Below are 21,418 nucleotides of genomic sequence, written 5' to 3' on the forward strand. Positions count from 1 at the left end.
ATTTAATCCAAGGCCAATGGTGTGTTTAAAGGCATTTTTAACACCCAAAAATGAGTTTACTCCCCATGAAGAGGAGTTTACGGCCCAAGCATGTTATTGGGCAGTAAACTCTTGTTTACTCTTCAAAATGCTAGTTCAAGGTGTTCTATGTCCGATTCCATAAGCCTACAAGTCATATCCAAGCCTTAGGGATAATTTGGAGGGGTTTTGGGGCTTAAAAACCCCATTAATTGGTGTTCACGGCCCAAGAGTGTTCTTGCGCCGTAAACTCATGATGTTGTCCCTATTTTATGTTTGAAACTCGAATTTGTACGCTAGATAAGTTATACAACGAGTTAGGATAGCTTACCTACTCGTTTGGGGCTCGAAACGGACGATTTTTGGCTCGGGAAAAAGTTGTAGAGAGAGAGAGAGTTTGGAGAGTGTAAAAAGTCTCCAATGGACTCCACTCACCCTTATATAGGGTTTTGAGTCGGGGCTTAGTGGAATTCTACCCAATACTGCCGTTAAACGGGGCTTTTGGTCGCACCCGATTTAGTGGTCGTAATAATAAAAACTAACTTTTTCCAATTAAGTGGAAATGTATGTTATGTGTTTTTATTTCCTTTCATCACGACTTAACGACCTATAGAACATAAAATTTTTAATGTTTATTTAATTGACGACCTCCAATTAACGGAACTTTTATAAACTGGAATATTCCGTTAACGGTAACGGGGAAACGTAACGGAACAACTTGGGTTGTCACAAATATGATACGAAATGTTATATTGATAGTGGTTGCTCTCGTCATATGACTGGAAGAAAGGAAAACTTGCGAGATTATAGAAGCTTGGAAAATGCTGGTGTAGTCAAATTTGGGAATAATCACAAGTGTCAAGTGAAAGGCTATGGGAAAGTCACAAATGGTCAATTCATTGTGAACAGAGTTGCTTATGTTGAAGGACTTCAACATAATTTGATAAGTGTGTCACAACTTGTTGTTGGTACTGGAAATCAAGTTATATTTAATGAAGAAGGAAGTATCATTTCAAATGCGAAGTCAAATGAAATACTTCTCAAATCCAAAAGATATGGTGATATGTTTACACTGGACATCAAACCAATTGTGGGAAAACCTGTTGTGTGTTTACTATCAAAAGCATCTAATAATGTCAGCTGGCTTTGGCATAGAAGATTGTCACACTTGAACTTTCGCAATATTAACAAACTTGTCGCTGAAAATTTAGTTCGAGGTTTACCTATATTAAAATTTGGCAATGATACTTTGTGTGCAGCTTGTGAACAAGGAAAACAACATAGAAAAGGTCATCCAATTGTGATTGATTCAAAAATTGTGGAACCATTGGAACTTCTTCACATTGACTTATGAGGACCGTCGACTGTTGCTACAATCAATAAAAAGCGCTACATTTTAGTTATTGTTGATGATTTTTCTCGATTCACATGGGTATATTTTCTCAGTCTAAAATCTGAAGTTTCTCAGACAATGATTGACTTTATCAAACAGATTGAGCTTAGCCTGAAAAAGAGTGTTCGCAAAATTAATAGTGATAATGGTTCTGAATTTAAAAATCAAATACTTGATTCTTTTCTCACAAGCAAAGGAATTTTGCATAATTTCTCATCACCATACACTCCTCAACAAAACGGTGTTGTTGAACGAAGAAATCGATGATTATGCGAAGCAGCCAGAACCATGTTAACATATGCGAATCTACCTCAATATCTTTGGGCTGAAGCAATTTCTACTGCATGTTTTACACAAAATTGATCATTCATTCATCAAAGATTCAATGTTACTCCATACGAAATAATCAACAATAGGAAACCTAATGTCAAATTCTTTCATGTTTTTGGTTGCAGGTGTTTTATAATGAATCTCAAAGACAATTTTTCCAAGTTTCAAGCTAAAGCTGATGAAGGCATATTCTTAGGATATTCGCACAATTCAGTGGCATACAAAGTGCTCAACAGAAGAACAAGAAAAATTGAAGAAACTTTCAATTTAACATTTGATGATTACTATCTTAAACAAAAAGATATTAAATTTGATAAATAAATCAATACTTGTTGATTCAAATACTCAAATTGATAATTCTGAAATAAATGATTTTAATTATGACTTAATTTTCGGAATTCTTGACAGGGCAATTGATGCGGAAAATAATTCTCCTGATAATCAAACATCAGAATATTCAAAACATACTGATGATTCGACAATTACTACAACGTCAACATCTTGCGAAAGTGTGTCTGATGTTCGTATGGAGGGGGAGCATACGATCAATAATGCAGACAATCAGCCAACTTTCGAGGGGGAGAATGAAAATAGGAATCATCAAGTTGAGGGGGAGCATTCGCATAATCAACAGGAACATCATTTTGAGGGGGGGCATCAAGATGAATATCATGTTGAGGGGGAGCATGATGAAACACAGACAATTAATCTTGATGAAAATGATGAGTTTCATGAACTAAATGATAATTTTTCTGTTGCAGGATCTGAAAATGAAGATATGTATGAAGATGCACCATTGGAATTTGATCCGAATTTTGCACCACTTGAGAAATGGACAAGAAATCATCCAAAAGATCAGGTAATTGGTAATCCACAAGATGGTGTGTTGACAAGAGCTCAAATTCGTGCGAAAAATGAGGTACTGAATGCGAACCAAGAACTATGTATGTTTAATGTCTTTATTTCGAAAATAGAGCCAAAGACAGTAAAGGATGCTATGGAGCACTCAGATTGGGTTGTTGCTATGCAATCTGAACTGGCTGAATTTGAACGAAACAAGGTTTGGAGATTAATTTCTAAACCTTCTGATGTTTCAATTGCCGGATTAAAATGGATTTTTAAAAATAAAACCGACAAAGATGGCAATATTATTCGTAATAAAGCTAGACTAGTGGTTAAATGTTATTCGCAACAAGAAGGAATAGACTATGAAGAAACATTTGCTCCTGTCGCAAGACTTGAAGCAGTTCACATATATTTAGCTTATGCAGCTCACAAATACTTTGATGTTTATCAAATAGATGTTAAGTGTGCATTCTTAAATGGAGAATTAGAAGAAACTGTGTATGTTGAACAACCACCAAGGTTTATAAATGATGAACATCCTGATCATGTTTACATCCTAGATAAGGTTGTATATGTATTAAAACAAGCACCAAGAGCCTGGTACGCAACACTTACAAATTTCTTGAAACAATCTAAATTTAAACAAGGATCAGTAGACCCCACATTATTTCGCAAGAAAGTTGGGAATCATCTAATGCTTGTTCAAATTTATGTTGATGATATTATTTTTGGCTCGACTGACCCAACATTGTCAATTAAATTTGAAAAACTAATGAAAAGTCAGTTTGAAATGAGCATGATGGGAAAAATTAATAATTTTCTTGGTTTGAATATAAGACAGAACAGGGATGGAATCTTAATCAATCAAGAAAAATATACGAAGAACTTGCTTGAAAAGATTGGAATGAATAATAGCACGAAACTAAGAGTACCAATGGCAGTAGGAACAAGACTAACTCCTTCGTTAGATGCTCCTGCTGTTGATTTAACACTTTATCGAAGCATGATAGGGTCTTTATTGTACTTAACTACAAGTAGACCTGATATTATGTTTTCGGTTTGCAATTGTGCTAGATATCAAGCTAATCCCAGAGAACCTCATTTGACTACAATGAAAAATATTTTTCGCTATCTTAAGGGAACAGTTTCGTTAGGACTTTGATATCCTTCGAAAACAGGGTTTTTCATTCAAGCTTTTTAAGATTCTGATCTTGGAGGATGTACTTTGGATAGGAAAAGTATGAGTGGTGGATGTCAATTATTAGATGGGAAGTTGGTGAGTTGGCAATCGAAGAAAAAAACTTGTGTGGCTATATCAACTGCTGAGGCTGAATACATTGCTGCTGCTGCTTGCACATCGCAAATTATTTGGATTCAGAGTCAACTTCGTGACTATGCAATAAATATGAAAAAGATTCCCTTGTACTGTGATTCGCAAAGTGCAATTCGCATTTGTCATAATCCAGTACAACATCCAAAGACAAAACACATTGCTCTTCTATATCATTTTATCAAAGATCATGTGGAAGATGGGAATATTGAAATTCATTTTGTTAAAACAACTGAACAACTTGCTGATATTTTTACAAAACCTCTTGATGAAAAATCATTTGTTAGAATTTGGGCAGGTTTGGGGATGATTGATGCGAATTCAATTCCAAAAACTCAAGCATGAAAGTCTCGTTCAGCAGTTATGAGTCAAACTTGTTCAGATGTTACTGTTCATCCAGAGGCTTCGCATGGCTTCGCATCCACATTTTTTCGCATTTGCGATCATAACAACTAAGGTTAGGTTTACGATTCATTTTGTAGTTTTTAATTTTTGAAAAATCAAAAATCCAAAAAGATTTTATGTTTATTCATTTTTGTTTTTGAAAAATTAAAAATCCAAAGAGATTTTATTTTGTTATATTTTCAATTTTGAAAAATTCAAAAATCACAAAAATATTTTTGTTTTCTGTGTTTTTTTATTGTGTGCTGAGAACTTAGTACAGGGCTTAATGTGAAGAGGTCATGCTTAGGTGTTTCTACGGGAAAGTATCAATTTTTTTTTAAAACTAGTTAGCATGTCCCTAGAAGCATGCTGCTGTATGTAGACCAGAAGCCTCAACAAGACTCTATGTGTGAGAAAAGAAAGCCTTAATGAAATTATCTCATGAAAATTTCTTCCCAAAAGGCTTATATTCGCATAAGTCAAAAGAGCTACCTTACTCTTCTCAAATGAGTTAAGAGTTTTCTGTTTTGTCCATTATAATAGAGGTACACTTCGATTCTTAACCAATCTTTTTATACCAAACAATTCTTTCAATCCGAATTTTCGAAGAGATTTGTCCTTGAGGTCTTTGATCAAACCAATCAAAACCTAGACAAATCACAAGTTTGTGTTTATGATCTAACATCATGAGACCGTGATGGAAGTGAAACCCAGATATCATAAAGCTTAAGGAATTGACGGGGAACATCATTCCAGATTTTAACGAAACCTTTGTTTCAGTATCAAAATTTCGAAACTCCAAATCATATTCAATTCGCATGTGTGGTCTTGATCAAACATTCGCAACCCACGATGTTTGTTACCCAACAAGATCCAGTTAAAAAAAAATTTGAATATGATTTCTGTGTGAGTTTTATTCGCAAAACCTAGTCATGGTAAATATTTTCAAAAGCCAACTTGTCACTGACTACACTAGTCAAACAAGTAATTTCATTTACAATTTCTCACCTTATATTAAGGCTGATATGTAATGAAATTGGAAACCAACCCAAAATACCTTTTAAAAGAAGCCCTTTGATACTTATCAACAAGTATTCGATTGTATTTCACGGGAAACTATACAAGCAGTTAAATATCTTTCTTGATGTTTAACGAAGCAACCTTTTCCTGGGGTTCATTTGCTTTTGTGTCAAAATTTATTTTTGACATCACAGAAATTTAAAAAAAAAAATTCATTGATTCTTATCTTATTTTTTTTGACACACTTGCACACACGAAATCCTTGAGGTTCTAAGTAATACCAACTTAGACTGATGATTTCAAACATCTGGCATATGACTTCACTTATAATCCCAAAAGCGAAAGAGCCTAGCCTCCATGCGAAGGGTCATAACGGTTACAATTTGATAAAGCAGATTAGACAGGCTGTGTATTCATGACGTATGGTATTCTTTCCGATTTTCAAGGAGATGTGATTGTTGCTTTTTGCACGCAAGGCTACCTTTTGCAGAAAAGTCCGGTTTTCAAGGTGCCACGTCGGATTTCATTAAATGCATCCCGCTTCAAATTCAAATCATTTCAAGTAACCTATAAAAAGGGGTTCAAGATCATTGTATACGGTTACGCGAACAAACTTTCAAAATCCTAAAATTTCTTCAAAACTTCTTCATCTTCATCCTTTCTTTCAAACCCTAGAAATGGCCGGAACTCAATCCAACACTGATGAAGTTCTTTCTCAATCCCTGATGAAAATCCAAAGCACAAATTATCAGGTTGATCCGAATGTTTCTTCGTATCCCGAAGGATTGAAGATGCTTATCGTTGCTCTGAAAAGATCCTCTCTGGCCACTGCAATGTTCAGATCTTTCTCAGTTCCGATGACTTGGTTGTCATTGGCTGCATCTTCTGCTTCACACAACTTCACCACCGATGTCAGAACCTTCAACCTTATCAACAACAAACGGGTGAAACTCACGAAGAAGATGTTTGTTGAGTTTTTGGAAATTCCTAACAACCCTCCATTTTTCAAACCCGTTAATTCTCAAATCATCCATATGTTTAATGAAATGGGCCATCAACCAGAGCTTGAGAAGATAAGTGACTTTAGAAAGTCTGGGTTACCGTGCATATGGAATTTCTTATTTGGAATTTTCTCCGATGCCTAACAGGAAGAACAGTTGGTCTGGATAGAGGGCGAATGGAAGTATATGCCATGGTTATGGGCTTGTACTACAATATAAGTGTGGATTATGCAACCCAATTGTGGAAGGAATTTGTCAAGAGTCTAGAAAACACAAATTCGGAAAAAGGAATTTCGTGTGTGAGGTATTGGAGTTTGATTCTTGAAAAGGTGTATGAAAAAGAGGGGATTCCTATCCCTGAGGATGTTGATGTTGCTGAATTCTCTTTATATCAATTTCCAAAGGTAGTAGAAGATGATGAGGCAATTTTTACTCATGTTGCTCGCATTCCAGATGCGATGCTTCACAAGGTCTCTCAAACTCACAAGGTCTTGGTGAGATACTTGAAAACAATTGATCAATCAGTGCCGACAGGAGTGTTATTAGAGGTTGTTGCACCATCAAAAAAGAAGAAGTCCACAAAGAAGGATGCGAAAGGTCCATCTTCGCAACAGGCTCAGGATGAAGATGTTCATATTGAAGAGACTTCATCTCAATCAAAGAAAGAAACAATACCTTCCAAGTTTGGGATATTGAAAAAGATTCGCAAGACTAAGGTGAGCAGTAAAGGGGTTACTATTCGCAGTATTCCAGCTCCGGTCTCTCCAGGAAAGAAAAGGCAAAGAGCTGAAGACGTTGCGAAAAACATGCAACATACTCTAACAAAAAGACGGAAGCTGGTGGTTCGCAATGAATCATCTGATGAAGAGATAGTTCCAGAAACTCCACCGGTGATGTCTACGGTAAATGTTTCCTTACCAATAATTTCCATTACCCTTACTTCGCAAATTTCTACCACAACTCCACTCACAGAACCACTTGAAATAGTCACTACCGAATCATTTTCTGAGGAGGTACCTATTTCTGATACGGTTGTCAACGTATCTGATACGGGGGCACCAATCACAAGTGTTGATACAACAATGCCCATCAGCCTACCAATTACATTTCCCATTTCCACTATCACTGTTTCTACCTCATTACCATCTTTTTCACTACCCCTACCCTTACCTCATCTTCGATATTTGACCATGCTCTGAAACACCCATTCACTACTCTATTCCCTTCGCATTCACCTGAAACTCTCAGCCTACACAGCACATGTCCGATGATGAAACGGAAGGAGGAGGTTTCGGAGGAACTTTTGAGGCGTTACAATTTGACTCTGAAGAGGAGGAAATACAGGATCACATACTCATGTCCGGTAAACAGTTCAAGATTTTGAATCGCAAGTTGAATGCGATTATTCAATCACAAGCAGACTCAGGGTCTAAATCTTCTATGTCCGGGGTAGAAGTCGAATACTTGATCAAGGAGGCTGAAAAGCATATTCGTAAAAAAGTTGATCAACTGGACAAAAATACAGAGCTTCGCATTCAAGCTCAGGGGAGTACATTTTCGGGTGTAGTAAAGGAGTTAAAAGCTGTCACAAAAGAACGACATGTTCTATTTGTACAGGATGTGAAGAAGGTAAGAGAGGACGTAAATTTCAAGATTCAAGAATTGAAGAATGAGATTGCGAAGGAGCTTAAGGATATTCATTCTCAACATCTTGAAGTCCAGAAGCAGGTTGATATGGTGGCTACTGAACTCAACAAGGCTGTTACTGCCCCTATTCTTGAAGCTAACCACAAAGAGACTAAAGAGAAATTTGATCAACTTTTTAAGATGATAACTGAGCTCAAACAGGTGGTTTCGCAATCCTCACCACAACAAATCCTTACCCCTGAGTTCTTGTCTCTGAAGGTTAATACTTTAGAGCAAGCGATTCAGAAAGCTTTAGCAACAATCACAAATTTCACCTCTTTACTCCCAAAGAATGCCCCACCTACTTTCACAGAGGTGCAAAGGGGGGAGAAGGGTAAAGAGGATGCGAAGACAGTTGGGAAAGTCATTTCGACCCAACTCAAGACAACTCTTCCTACATTCACAATGCCTATTTCCTCGACAATTTTGACCACGAGACCAATAGCTAAAGGTATATCCATTGGGTCAAAAGAAGGAGGGAGTTCAAGTGCGAAACCTCCAACTGATGACGTGGGAAAAGGGAAGGGCATTGCATACGAAAAGTCTAAGGAGGAGAAGAAAGCCGAAGCTGAAGTAGAGATTGAGCGAATGAGGAAGGTACAGAGCATTATGAGGCTCAGGGCTGGTGATCCTCCCACAATGAACAAAGGTGATCCTGAAAAGCTTTATTCATATGAAACAATCGAATCTAAGGTGAGCTATGATATTGCTAATTCGGACAAATGCCAACTGGATTTTCCGATAAATGAGATGCTCTTCATAACTGCTCAATACAAGATCAATGAGAAGTTTGACAATGCTGATGATTATATACACATGAAAATTAGATTTCATGCTGTATTGGCGAAGAATCCGGAGGAAGTGTGGTCTTTAATGAAAATAAAGAAAGTGCTAACCATCAAGAAAGACGCAATGTTCGAAGATATGTTAAAAATTTTTCGATATTTTGTCATGCGAGCTGATGACAAACAATACGACTTCACCATTGCTAATTTTCCTTTGATGAATTGCTACGATCTAGTTCAAGTAGCAATGATTTTGAAGCATATGGAGGATCACAAGCTCAAGGGCTCAGAGACAGAAGTGTTCAGAGTCGGCTTCGTACATATCAAAGTCTTCATTGATAGCTATTACGATTGCTTAGCATTGACCGATGAAGAATTAGCCACGAGCTTGGGGAGAAAGGTGACAGTTCCCTGGGAAACCACATTGACCCAGTCAGTATTATCAAAATATGTTGATGGGGAAATTTGCCTTAAACCTTTTAGCATGGTGTTCTCAGGAAGGGATACAAAGGGTAAACCTAAGAAGTTTTTGTTCAAGGTCTTTGAGATAGAAAGATATACCTCTACGCAATATACGAACTTTATTGTTCGTATGAACAATTACAAGAGAAACAATGAAGGAGACAAGAAGGAGCTGAAGAAAGTGATCAACTGGTATTCCGAAGTGCTAAAGGCTATCCACTCAGCTGTTCAGAGGCTTACTATCTGAATAGCTTCGACTGTTTACAAAGGGGGAGATTGTAGAGTCATTTTGTTGTAAAAGTCGAAGTGGCTATGTCTTTGTAACATTCGCATTTTAGTTATTTTACTAAGTCATTTTTATGCGAAGCTTAGATGTTTAGACTTAGTATATTTTTTGTACACTCAGGTTCCCTATAAATAGGGACTGAGGTTAGAAGTAGAGGATAACTTTTTGCAACTCGAATATCCTTCTACTTATTTCGTGTAATCAGTCTTTCTCAATAAAAGATTTGATTAATATTTACTCTTCGTGTTCTTATTACTCAATCACTCAATTCATAATTGCATTGATAATCTCGATAACAATTCTCTACAATTATTGAAATCGTCCCCATGGTTTGGTCATAATTACACGTTTTGTCCCTAACTTTTTTTTTGCACTCGGATCGTCCCTTTGGTTTTATTTTATTGCGTTTTTTTTGTCCCTATGGTTTGGTCCAAATTGCACGTTTGGTCTCTAAGTTTATCTATGTAAGGGACGAAAAACGTAACAAAATCAAACCACATGGACGATCTGAGTGCAAAAAGAAAGTTAGGGACCAAACTTACAATTTTGACCAAACCTTAGGGACTATTTTAGTAATTTACTTTAAAAAATAATATATTTTTACTTACTATCTTTATATCCATCAGTTTTTTTTTTTGAATGGATGTTTTTTTTTTTATAAAATCGTAAGTAAAAATATATTATATTTTAACAGGAGTAATCTTAACGAAAGTTGTAGTAGATTTAATCTGATATAATATGAAGAATTTACGACGTTCAATACAGAAGATCTAATCCAAACTACAAGACCTACACAACCAAGCAGTCAAGATCGCGATGGATATAAGCATCAACAACCCCAAACACGTCATCAACGATTGTCCAACATAAGATGCCATGAGAAAAATCTAAAGAAATCATTCGTAAGTATTGAATGAGTATAAAAAATGACTTATTTTGAAAGAAAAAAAATATTAAGCACAAAACATGTACAAAAATATTAAGGACTAAATGTATATAAAATTAGAAATATATTACCCTATTAAATCATTTTTCCGGCTAACCTGGAGTAACCGGTCATAAAGACTGAATTTGTATAGTTTGACAAGTTGAAGGTTTAAATGTGGATGAAAAAAACTCAATGACCAAATGTGTAAAAATCGAAAATATATATTACTTTTATAAGTCATTTTTCCCGGCTAACCTGGAGTAACCGTTCATAAGGATTGAACGTGTACAGTTTAACAAGTTGAATGTTTAAAGGTTGACGAAAAAACTCAGTGACCAAATGTGTACAAATCAAAAAATATATTACCTTTATAACTCATTTTCCCTTTTAATTATGCAATAGATTAGTTTTATTATATATAAAATTATCAAAAGTAAAAATAAAAATGAACATAAACCTAAAACATCTCAGTGTCATCTCCCACATTATCGCGCACACCGACATTATCCACCTCTGTTTATCTCTTCTACCACCTCTCCGTATTTAAACCGCGAACGCTTTCTCTCTCCAACATACCTGAAAAGTGCAAATTCATCGCCAAAACATTCATTGCTTCTGCCACAAGAATTTGCCTCCCATAGTGAAAGGAACCATTGAGCTGAAGTCAATGTCGAAGGTTAATGGTGTTGGATTTCTAGAAATCGATAAGTTTTTGGTCAAGATGTAGAATACAATTTCTAAAGCATATTGACAAATCTTAGTATTTACAAAATGAGAAAGAGCACCGATTTGCAGATCTATGGTTTAGATTCATGGGCCTACCATTGTCGACAAACCAAACAGTAGACAAGGATGGGTGATTTTTGTCGACGCATTGTGAGCACAATACAACACTACCATGACAGTGCGATGTGGAGATAACGATCGACTAAATTAGAAGGTGACCATTGTTTATTCTCTTTGAGTATTGATGGCTTTATACCGTAGAAAATGCTATTTGGGTTTAAGTTATTAAGCATTTATATGGTGAAAGTGAAGGGTTTGATCAAACTAAATGTATTTGTTTTGGTGGAGGTCAGTGGGCTAAAATACTTACTTCCTCTTTTCGGCTCCATGAAAAAGGAGTTGTGGTCAACTCAGTCTTACATGCAGAAAATTGTGAAATTGTAGGGAGTGGAAGCAATACTTTTGTATTGGAAGCAAATTTGGATGAGCGATAGTACTTTAGAAAATGATTTTCAATACATGAGTTCACTTGATTGTTTAACGGATGTGGCTCCCAATGATAAAAGTGATAGATGGGTGTCCATGATTGGAGATGATAGTGTTTTTATGGTAAGTGCTACCAGAAGATGGATTGATGATATTATACTTCCAAACTCAGGTATGGTGACTAAATGAAATGTTTTTGTTCCTAGAGAGGTTAATATCTTGATTTGCCGTGTTTTGAGAGAACATAGAATGCAATTATTTGCTCTCTTTGTGATTTGGAAGTTGAACAATTTGATCATTTGCTTCATAAATGATGCTTATCTCTTTGCAAAAAAAATAAAAATGTTTGGTGGACGAAGTCATGTATCCTGCCATTTGTTATATTTGGATAATTATAAACGATAAAGGTTTTTTGGGCAGTACATTGAAACAAAGTGACATTGTTGATTTTATTTGAGATTTTTTTAAATTGGTATGTAAATTGAAAATCTAAATGTCATATAGATTGGCTTAACTGGGTTAAATTTTTTTGAACTTTTTGGAATTCCCGTTCTAGCGCTTTGCTAGTTGGACGTTGGTGTTCCTTTTCCTTTTTAATATATGGATGACTACTTCTAAAAGAAAATATTAGCCGACACCAATCCACATTTTACTATTTTAATGCATGGCAAGTAAACTTGTAATTATTGAAATATTGTTGTAGTGAGTTGTAGATTTGATAGGCGATTGTTCATTTCTAATTGTTAGAGGTTCATCACATTAAAGAATTGGATAGAATTCAAAAGACAAGTGTATAATTTCATCCTGAATTTATTATTATATTTACAACACTTGCTTGTAATTTTAATTTGTATCTTGTTTTCTAGCTTTGTGATATAGGGGGATGGTGTTTTATGGTCGTCCAACGGTTTATGGTGAGAGCAGTGGCGGTTGAGGAGGTTTCAACCAAAGGACCAATGGCGTACCTATGGTTTCCGGTTAATGGTGAAAGGAACGGCACCGAAAGAGGGTGATATGGAGGTGGTTAAGGGAAGGTGGTGGGCCCACACATTTTAATATTTTATCGAACAACTTTTTTAATAAGTTAAAAATAAAAATTAAAAAGACTTTTAAGAAATTACGAAGGGTATAATAGTCATTTAAAGTTTATTAGATACCGATACCAAAACAAAAACAAACTATAAGTATTGTTTGAATTAAAAATCAAAAATTAAGAACCAAATATACAAACCACCGGAACCATAGGGATCATACGTGTAATGAATCTAATAATTAAGAAAAAAGTTCAATCGTTTGGCTTGTGAAAAATGAAAAGAGTTAGAATAATCGGATTTACACCATATCCAAACATTTCTTTCAGAAATCTAAAATAACTTATTGAATAGACACATTAACAAAAAAGCACTACGACTTACAAAACAACAAAAACACAAAACTCATGAGAACCAAAGAGTCGTATTCGCTATTAACCAAAAAGAAATTGTATATTAAGTGTCACACGGAAACATCGACAATTCATAATTTCATATACAACTTCAAAGTATAATAGTTTGAAGTGTGACGTCATGGTATTGAAAAGTATTGTCTCTTTCACAATATCACTTGACATAGGAGGAAGTGCAAGTTATTTTTATTTACTCATTCCTTTCTCTCTCATGTGGAATGAGACAAAGTTTCCAAAACGTGGGTGTTGTTTGTTATCAACTCTATGTCTTTTTTAAAATACGAATGCATATCTTGAAGAGATGATATTCAGACGCCACTACGTATCCACCTCATACATAACAACATAAACTTCATCATGTACCATATTTTGAGCATATCTTTTTCGTGTCATCTATTATTATTTTATCCACCAAATGTCGAACCAAGAAAAAATGACTAAAAACTCTTAACAAATGTGTTTTTGTGACCATACATAATTATTTTTGAACAAAAGATCTAATTTACTACTAAACTATTTTTGATTTAATACATCTCAAATGATATTTGAATCTTCGATTTCAATGAAGAATGATAACATCCGATACCTCTGTCCCGGTAGATTAATTTTTTTTTTTTAAACAAATAGATACGTGAAATTTTGAAAAACAAAAAATCCGGCCAAAATTTTTTCAAACCTGCACCACCACCAGGTGACCCCATTTAGAGGAATCGCAGGTCAAAAACATCGAAAAAAATACAATAAAAAATGAAAACTATAAATATGCATATTTGCATATTTGAAAAGCATAAATATACATATACATATATTTAATATGCATACATGGATATTTGAAAAACACATATATTTAATATGCATAACTATAAATATGCATATATGCATATTTAAGCAAAAAAATTGGCTTTTTTTTTTTTTTTTTTTTTTTTTTTTTTCTAGTTTTCGTGATTTTGGACATATGGTTGCCTAGACGATGTGTGTGTCTAGGTGGCTATGGAGGTGTCTTGAAAGATTCTTTTTTTTTTTTTTTTTTTTTTTTTTTTTTTTTTTTTTTTTTCTTCTCAAGTGCTGACACAAATATTGTTTCTCAAAAGAAACCCTTAATTCCCATCGGTATAATATTTGCTTCGAATTTTCTCCTATTAATTTCTATGGTACAATTTTAATATATACCAAATGGTGACGAGTTCGCCAGTAGCGACTTCTATAGTATAAGCATAATCTAGGGGTACTAATGACACGTAAAGTTTATTTCGAAATTCATGAGATACAAACAATAAAATTGGAACTCAAATTAAATAGGGTTTAGGTCATTTTTGGTCACTTAACTTTTGGTTTTGTGCTCATTTGGTCACTTAACTATTTTTAAGTTTTAAAAGGTCATCAAACTTTTGAGTTTGTGCTCATTTAGTCACTTAACTTTTGGTTTGGTCACATTTAGTCACTTAAATTTTAGATTTGTGCTCATTTGGTCACCTAACTTTTAAAATTTTGCTCATTTAGTCACCAAACTTTTACAAAAATTTAAAAGTTTAGTGACCAAATGAGCACAATTTTAAAAGTTAGGTGCCTAAATGTGACCAAACCAAAAGTTAAGTGACTAAATGAGCATAAAGGCAAAAGTTTGATGACCTTTTAAAACTTAAAAAAACTTAAGTGACCAAATGAGCACAAAACCAAAAGTTAAGTGACCAAAAATGACCTAAACCCTAATTAAATATAACACTCGTTGGCAGAGAATTCAAGAATATGGAACCTAAGTGAACATCATGTGTCTCCTTGGCTTCATCATTTGTCAACTCAAAAACACTCCCTTTCACTTTTTCAATTTTCGCTTTCTTATTCGTCGTCGATACCAACGTTCCATCTCATTTCTTTGGGGAGTTGTTGTCATAATGTCGTTTCTTGTGGCGTGAAAAAATTCAATATCTTTCACTTTACAACATACATCTCTTCGACCAAGATGAGTACATTTAAAACATCCGATGTAAGGTTTTTGTATAAAAAACACTCAACTTTTAAATTTATAACACATTTATCTATCATCTCTTAATCAACACTCACATAGATAGACAGTGAACCTGATCAAGTATACTATAGCTCTGGTTAGTAAAGTGTCGAACTCTCGGAGAGCAAATATGACTGATGACTGATGGTGGGATGTCAAGTCCACCAAGCAAATTACACCCTTTCTGTCACAACTGGAAATTTCCAAGTCTAGAAACCAAGCCAAAGGAGTCACATACATGTAATAGTTGTATCTATGCTAATATTATAACTTGGTAATGTAATGTTTTTGAGAATTGTACTACCCTAAAGCCTCCTAAGTTGATGAAAACAATAAGTTGTTTAAGCTACGTCAAAAATGATCACATAAACAAGCATATTAAGAATCCTACACACCTAGACCATGAACTCTTCCCTAGAAACACACTTTGGCCGTAAACATCTAAAGAGAAGGAACCTCGGTCGTGAACAACTTTCAAGGGGCCACTTTGGCCGTAAACCACTTAGCTAATCCAAACCTTGATCATGAACACACTCCTAGGCATCATATTGAGTGTAAACTCCTCCCCATAAGCCACTTAACCCTTCCCCATTACACCTTTTTGGCCGTAAACCCCTTAGAGGGATTCCTTTTGAGCGTAAACCTTGTTTAAGGTCCATTTGGATCGTAAACCTTTCCTCATTTTCAATGATGTTTACGTATTATGAGCTGTAAATGTCTAATTCCAAGAGATATCGCAGTAATTCATGCATTACCTAACAGTAATGAAAGTAAACATCAAATCATTTCCTTATCCCTTATTAAGGACCGTAAACCCCTCCTTTCCATTTCACAAACTCATTCTACATTTTGTGAACTCACAAACTGCTCTCAACGTGTTCTAAGCTTCAAGCTTTAATTCTTCTAATCATCCTTTAGATCCTAGTAAGTATTTCAACTCTTGCGTAGTGATTCTATACATTATCTTGTTTACTTTATCATATTTACACATGAAGATATGTGTTAATATTCTTAGGACATCCTCGAGTTCAAAGAGTTTATCAAACTCTTCAAGGATTAGAACTTGGAAACTCCTCATCATCTAGCCAAATCACCCACCAAATCAAACCAAGGTGAGCTTCATATCCCTCTTTTGGATGTTTTGATGGTTTTGGGGGAGAATACAAGCCAATTTTTTGTTTGAATCTAGTTATACTTGCTTGTAGACATGTATGCTAAGTTATATATGTGTTATATCTATGAAAACTCCATATGAAATAGTTCTAGAGTTCGAAATTTGAGTAAGATTTAAGTGTTAAAACCATAATCTACAAATGATGTGTAGAAAAAAGAAAAAGCATGTCACAATATTTGAGTTACAAGTTTCTAAGACAAAACTCTAAGGATTTCTTAAAAATGTGCTTAAAACAAATTGTTTGGACAAAATATTTGTAAATGGTTAGAAAATGGAAATAATGATATTTTTGGGGGACCATTTCTGGCCATATAAATTTACAAGGATTATTTTGGATTATGGGATAAGTTTGGGGAAATCATTGGACACCTAAATTTTTAAAGGACCAAAAATGAAATTTTTGGATAAACGAGGGCCTTTTTGAAATTTTTCTCAAATGTAGGTCTAAAATGAACATTTTAGAAGCAATGGGCCATTTTCACACATTTCACCAAGTTTTGGCTACTTATGACACCTTTTAGCAAATATGGGTCTTATTTGATACTTTATAGAAAAAGGGCCTTTTTTCTAATACCGATAATATTGGGTTATTTTGATAAATATGATTCCAAGTGGATTATCCTCAATAAACGAAAACAATAGATCTAGTCAACGAGTACAACTATTGTTATTTATTTAATAAATAACATATTTCAACTAAATGCACAAAAACCTGTTAGTATTCTATTCAGACGAATCTCCACAGTACCTAAATATATAAATATTAGTGTACGCCTAAAGTCCTGTAAAGAGTTATAACCAGAGTCTCCTGGAGGGAGAGCGGAAATTTATGTATAGATCTATACGGGGTTGATACCCCGCACCTTCTTTGTTCGCTACAGCTAGACCGACCAATCTAGGGTGACAAATGTCTTTTAACAAACACGGGCGCCTGAGAAACGCCAAGACGGGCCTCCGTCATATTAGTATGGTTATAACGACTCACTTAGAATATAACAGTGAATTGTTTGGGAATAAACATATGTTACACATTTCGACTATAATAACCATCGTTTGGAAACTTTAAACGAAGTTTTTATCACACAAGTATTAGGGTTTTTAATACCACTATTTTACACATTCAGAAAATATAGGATTTTCTGGGGAAAACAATTGTATACGAAGTCTAAAACGATAAACGAACACACACACAAGCAACTATACTTGATTTAAAATGAGACTTACAACTATTTTGATAAGAATATATTGGATTTTCTGGTTTTTCCAACTGACACAGATTTTTATACAAAATGCTTATGAACTCACCAACATATTTTATGTTGACGCTTTTCAAATGACTTTTATTCTCAGGAAATCAGTAAGCAGGTTTGTGAGCCGCGGATGCTGAATTACTTTGATGTATTTTGGTACTTACTCACCATTGTTTCTTTTGTGCAATTCAAAAACATAAACATGATGTAAAACAATGTAAGTTTGTTATATTGATGTATGATGTTTGGATTTGTTATGTTTCATTTATATTCAATTGTTATGATACTGCACAGTGAAGTCACCCGCCTCCGAATGTTCCGCCGTCAGGTTTGGGGCTGTGACACTTTGTTTGCAAATAAAACATAATATAATTATAAAAAGGGGTATCAATCCTCAGGGACACGGTTGTATTCAATCACCAATGCAATCCAATAAAACGAGTGTAAAAAAAACTAACTAACTAGAATTAAACTAAAAGGGGGGATGTGGTGATTGCTTGAAAACTACAAGACTTTAATAACTAAAAAGCTTGCAATTAAGCAAGATGGTGAGATGCTCAAATATTGGGGAGAATTGGCTAACCAAGGCAATTCAACACAATGAACATTTGTGTGTGTATCATTAGGATTCAATATGAAGCGTATCAGTTATCCCAAATTGGTTATAGAAATCATGAATCATGATATGCCAAGATACCTCATAGGTAATATTGAGGTTGGGGAAGCCCACAACACACCTTCTTAATCAAAATCAAGGATTTAATTGAAGCAATTGAACCCAAGAAGTTGATTAGCCTTAAGAATGAAGGAATCCCCAATTTCTAGAGGATGTCAAATGCTCACACATCCATAAAGGAGTCATGAGTCATAAGCTAGAGATGATTTATACCATCATAAAGTCCTTGTTCTAAATAAATTCAACGATTCAATGCCAAACCAAAGAAATAAACCAATAATTGCTCATTTAAGTACCAATCTCATGATCAAAGTATTAAACAAGCATAACAAATATGAACTTGAATCATAAACTTAAGATAAATGACAATTATGCATGAATCCTTAAAAACCCACAAATATCCAAGGGTTTTAGCCAAAGTTAACCAGAATAGAGAAACTAGCCAGTCATGGCAACAAAATAGCAATCACAAAAGTGTTTTTGCATCAAGAAACTAACAATTACTTAGAAAGATCAGAAGAATGTATATCAAGCTCCCAAAAATCGCCTCCAATGGTCTCTAATGGTGGAAAATCGAAGTATGAGCTGCTAGACCTAACCCCCTAAGTAAATGGTGAGAAAAATGACCAAAATGGCCAAAAGTATGCAATTGCGCGGGTATCCTTGCAAGTGTTGCGCGACTGAAACTCCACCCTCGCAAACGATGTTGGAATGCTATTGGCTCTTTTTTCTCCACTACACCACTCCACCACTAAATATTCTCTTGGTCCCCTCCACACCTCACGTGATTCAAATTTGGCCAATCATCTTCAAGCTTCAAATGTGGATAGTCCAAGCCCAAAATAAGAATCCAAGACCCATCTTCATAAGCCCACTTCATCCAAGTCTTCAACTTTGTAAGCCAAATTCTTCTTTGATGGATCTTGAAAGCCCATTAATGCCTCAAAATCCCACAAAGCCCATCTCCAAGATAATCCGTAACCGTAATGAGCTCCTAAACCCTACAAAATACCTCATGCAAAATAGAAAGTACCCGATACGATCCATGATAAAGAAAACAAAGAATATACAATGCAATACTAATAAAAAGAGTTAAAAATACTAAAATAAACTATAAAAAAGGAAATAAAAATAAAATAAACTATCAAATCACCCCAAGATTAAGCCTAACTTGTCCTCAAGTTAGAACAATACTAAAATGAGCTCGGAATGAACGAAACTAAAAATGGAAAAAGAAAGTTACCATAGAACTTGGTCAACATCAGTCAACATGGTCAGAATCAGTCTTGCATGGGCCTATGCATATTTAAGATGTTACTCGCTCTAGAGTCATAAACCACATTCTTGAACCATTTGAAGGGCGAATAGATCACGTCTGGATGTAGTTGTGGTGTGCAAGACAAAAAAAACAGAGGATGCGCCTAGTGGGGGCACTTTAAATCACCAATGTAGACCATAATGCATTAAGGAAATGCGCCTCTTCACACACGATGATTCCTATATTTGTCAAGCTAAAGTGTATAGTAACAAAATAGGGTTTGCAGCACGGCCTCCAGGCAAACATCCGGCTTCAGGGCTTCTCCTTTGTACTTTCCTTTATAGTCTACCATCTGATATTCATTGCCTTTTCTCAACAAAATCAAAAATAAAATAAAAATAATAAAAAATATACTTAACATAAATATAAACCTAACAACTTAATTCTTCAATCTTGAACTTCTATTATTTGGTCTTTACTCTCATTGCTACTCGATCTTCTGTCTTCTTATTTCTCTCCTTTTTTTTCTTTTTTTTTTCTCTTTTTTTAAGAGAAGTCTTGAACTTGTATTCTTGTTCTTCTTTTGTGTTGCTCTTTTTCTTCATTTTTCTTCTTTCTTTTTATTTCTTTTATTGAATCTTTTTTTATCGTTTCTTATTGTCTTCGGTTTTCCAATTTCTTCATTTCTTTTGTGTGTATTTTCTTCTTATATTTCTTTTTGGAAGGTCTAAGGAATTTCAACATGTAAAATAGGACTCAAATAGTGAAAATGGAGTAATAGATAGAGACTACATGAACACCTAATGATCATAGACAATGTGTCAAGATCTACTAAAAAGGGTGGGGAATGACTCAAAAATGGGTGTTACTGAAAAGAAACTTGGTCGCAAAAATGTGAATTGGGGGACCCGCTTCAAAGTTCATCAAGCACCTCAATGTATGGTGTGATAAAAAAAAGTCTATCTAACTATCAACTCTAGACCCCTAGAAAATGATGACCTATCTTAAAAACATGGTGAGAATCTAACTAAGCAAGGCTCGGACGAGACTCAAGAGTATTAAGATGTATTCCCCCAAACCCAAGATGCGAGTCTTCAATGTCTTCAAAATACCTTACCGGGCTAATCTTTGCTCGCACACATCGGCTTGTCCAACCACATCCCTCCGCATGTAGACCCAACCAAGCTACCTGCATCTGACCCCCACATATGTGGTCTCAAAGTGGTATGTAAGGCTCAAAGCGTGTCCCATTTGTCCAATACAAGGAAATACATATCAAGACCCGGAACCAATCTATGATTCAATACTTATGACTCGATGCTATGGTACATATAGTAATGAGAAGACAAGAGAGAACAAAAATGCATGAACTTAAACTAGAATGCATCTAAAAATTATAATAATTAGAAACGAAAGAAACAAAATATGCAATATTTTTGAATTTTTATGCAATTTTTATGAATGATCTAAATGAATTACTCTAAATGCAACTATATAGAACTGAAATGCAATAAAAAATAGAATATAAGAATACCTCACCCCAAGCTTAAAATGAAGCATTGTCCTTAATGCTTAGGATGAGAGTATGGAAGGATCATACCTGGATCAAGGTGGAGGAGGCCCGCGAGGATGGTATGGAAGCAATGCATGGGTCGCAAAATGATGTGTGGGTGGACTTCTTGGCTGCCTAAATACACACGGGTGAAAGCTTGGTCATGCAAAGGAAGCAGATGCAATGGTTTGAAATTTTCTTATGAAGTGACAGATATATGTGGGTGGGAAATCAGTCGCACGTGGATTGTTGCGCAGGTGAGGGACAGTCTTGCAAACTTTTCGCGGGTGGGGGATCAGCCGTGCATGCACATCAGGATGAACCTCGTATTGGAGTATTTTTAGCTCAAATTTGCATGGGTAAGGTCTGGGTCACGCA

The sequence above is a fragment of the Lactuca serriola genome, chromosome 3 (assembly GCF_051521515.1).
Source record: "Lactuca serriola cultivar US96UC23 chromosome 3, Lser_US96UC23_V15, whole genome shotgun sequence".
NCBI lineage: Eukaryota > Viridiplantae > Streptophyta > Magnoliopsida > Asterales > Asteraceae > Lactuca > Lactuca serriola.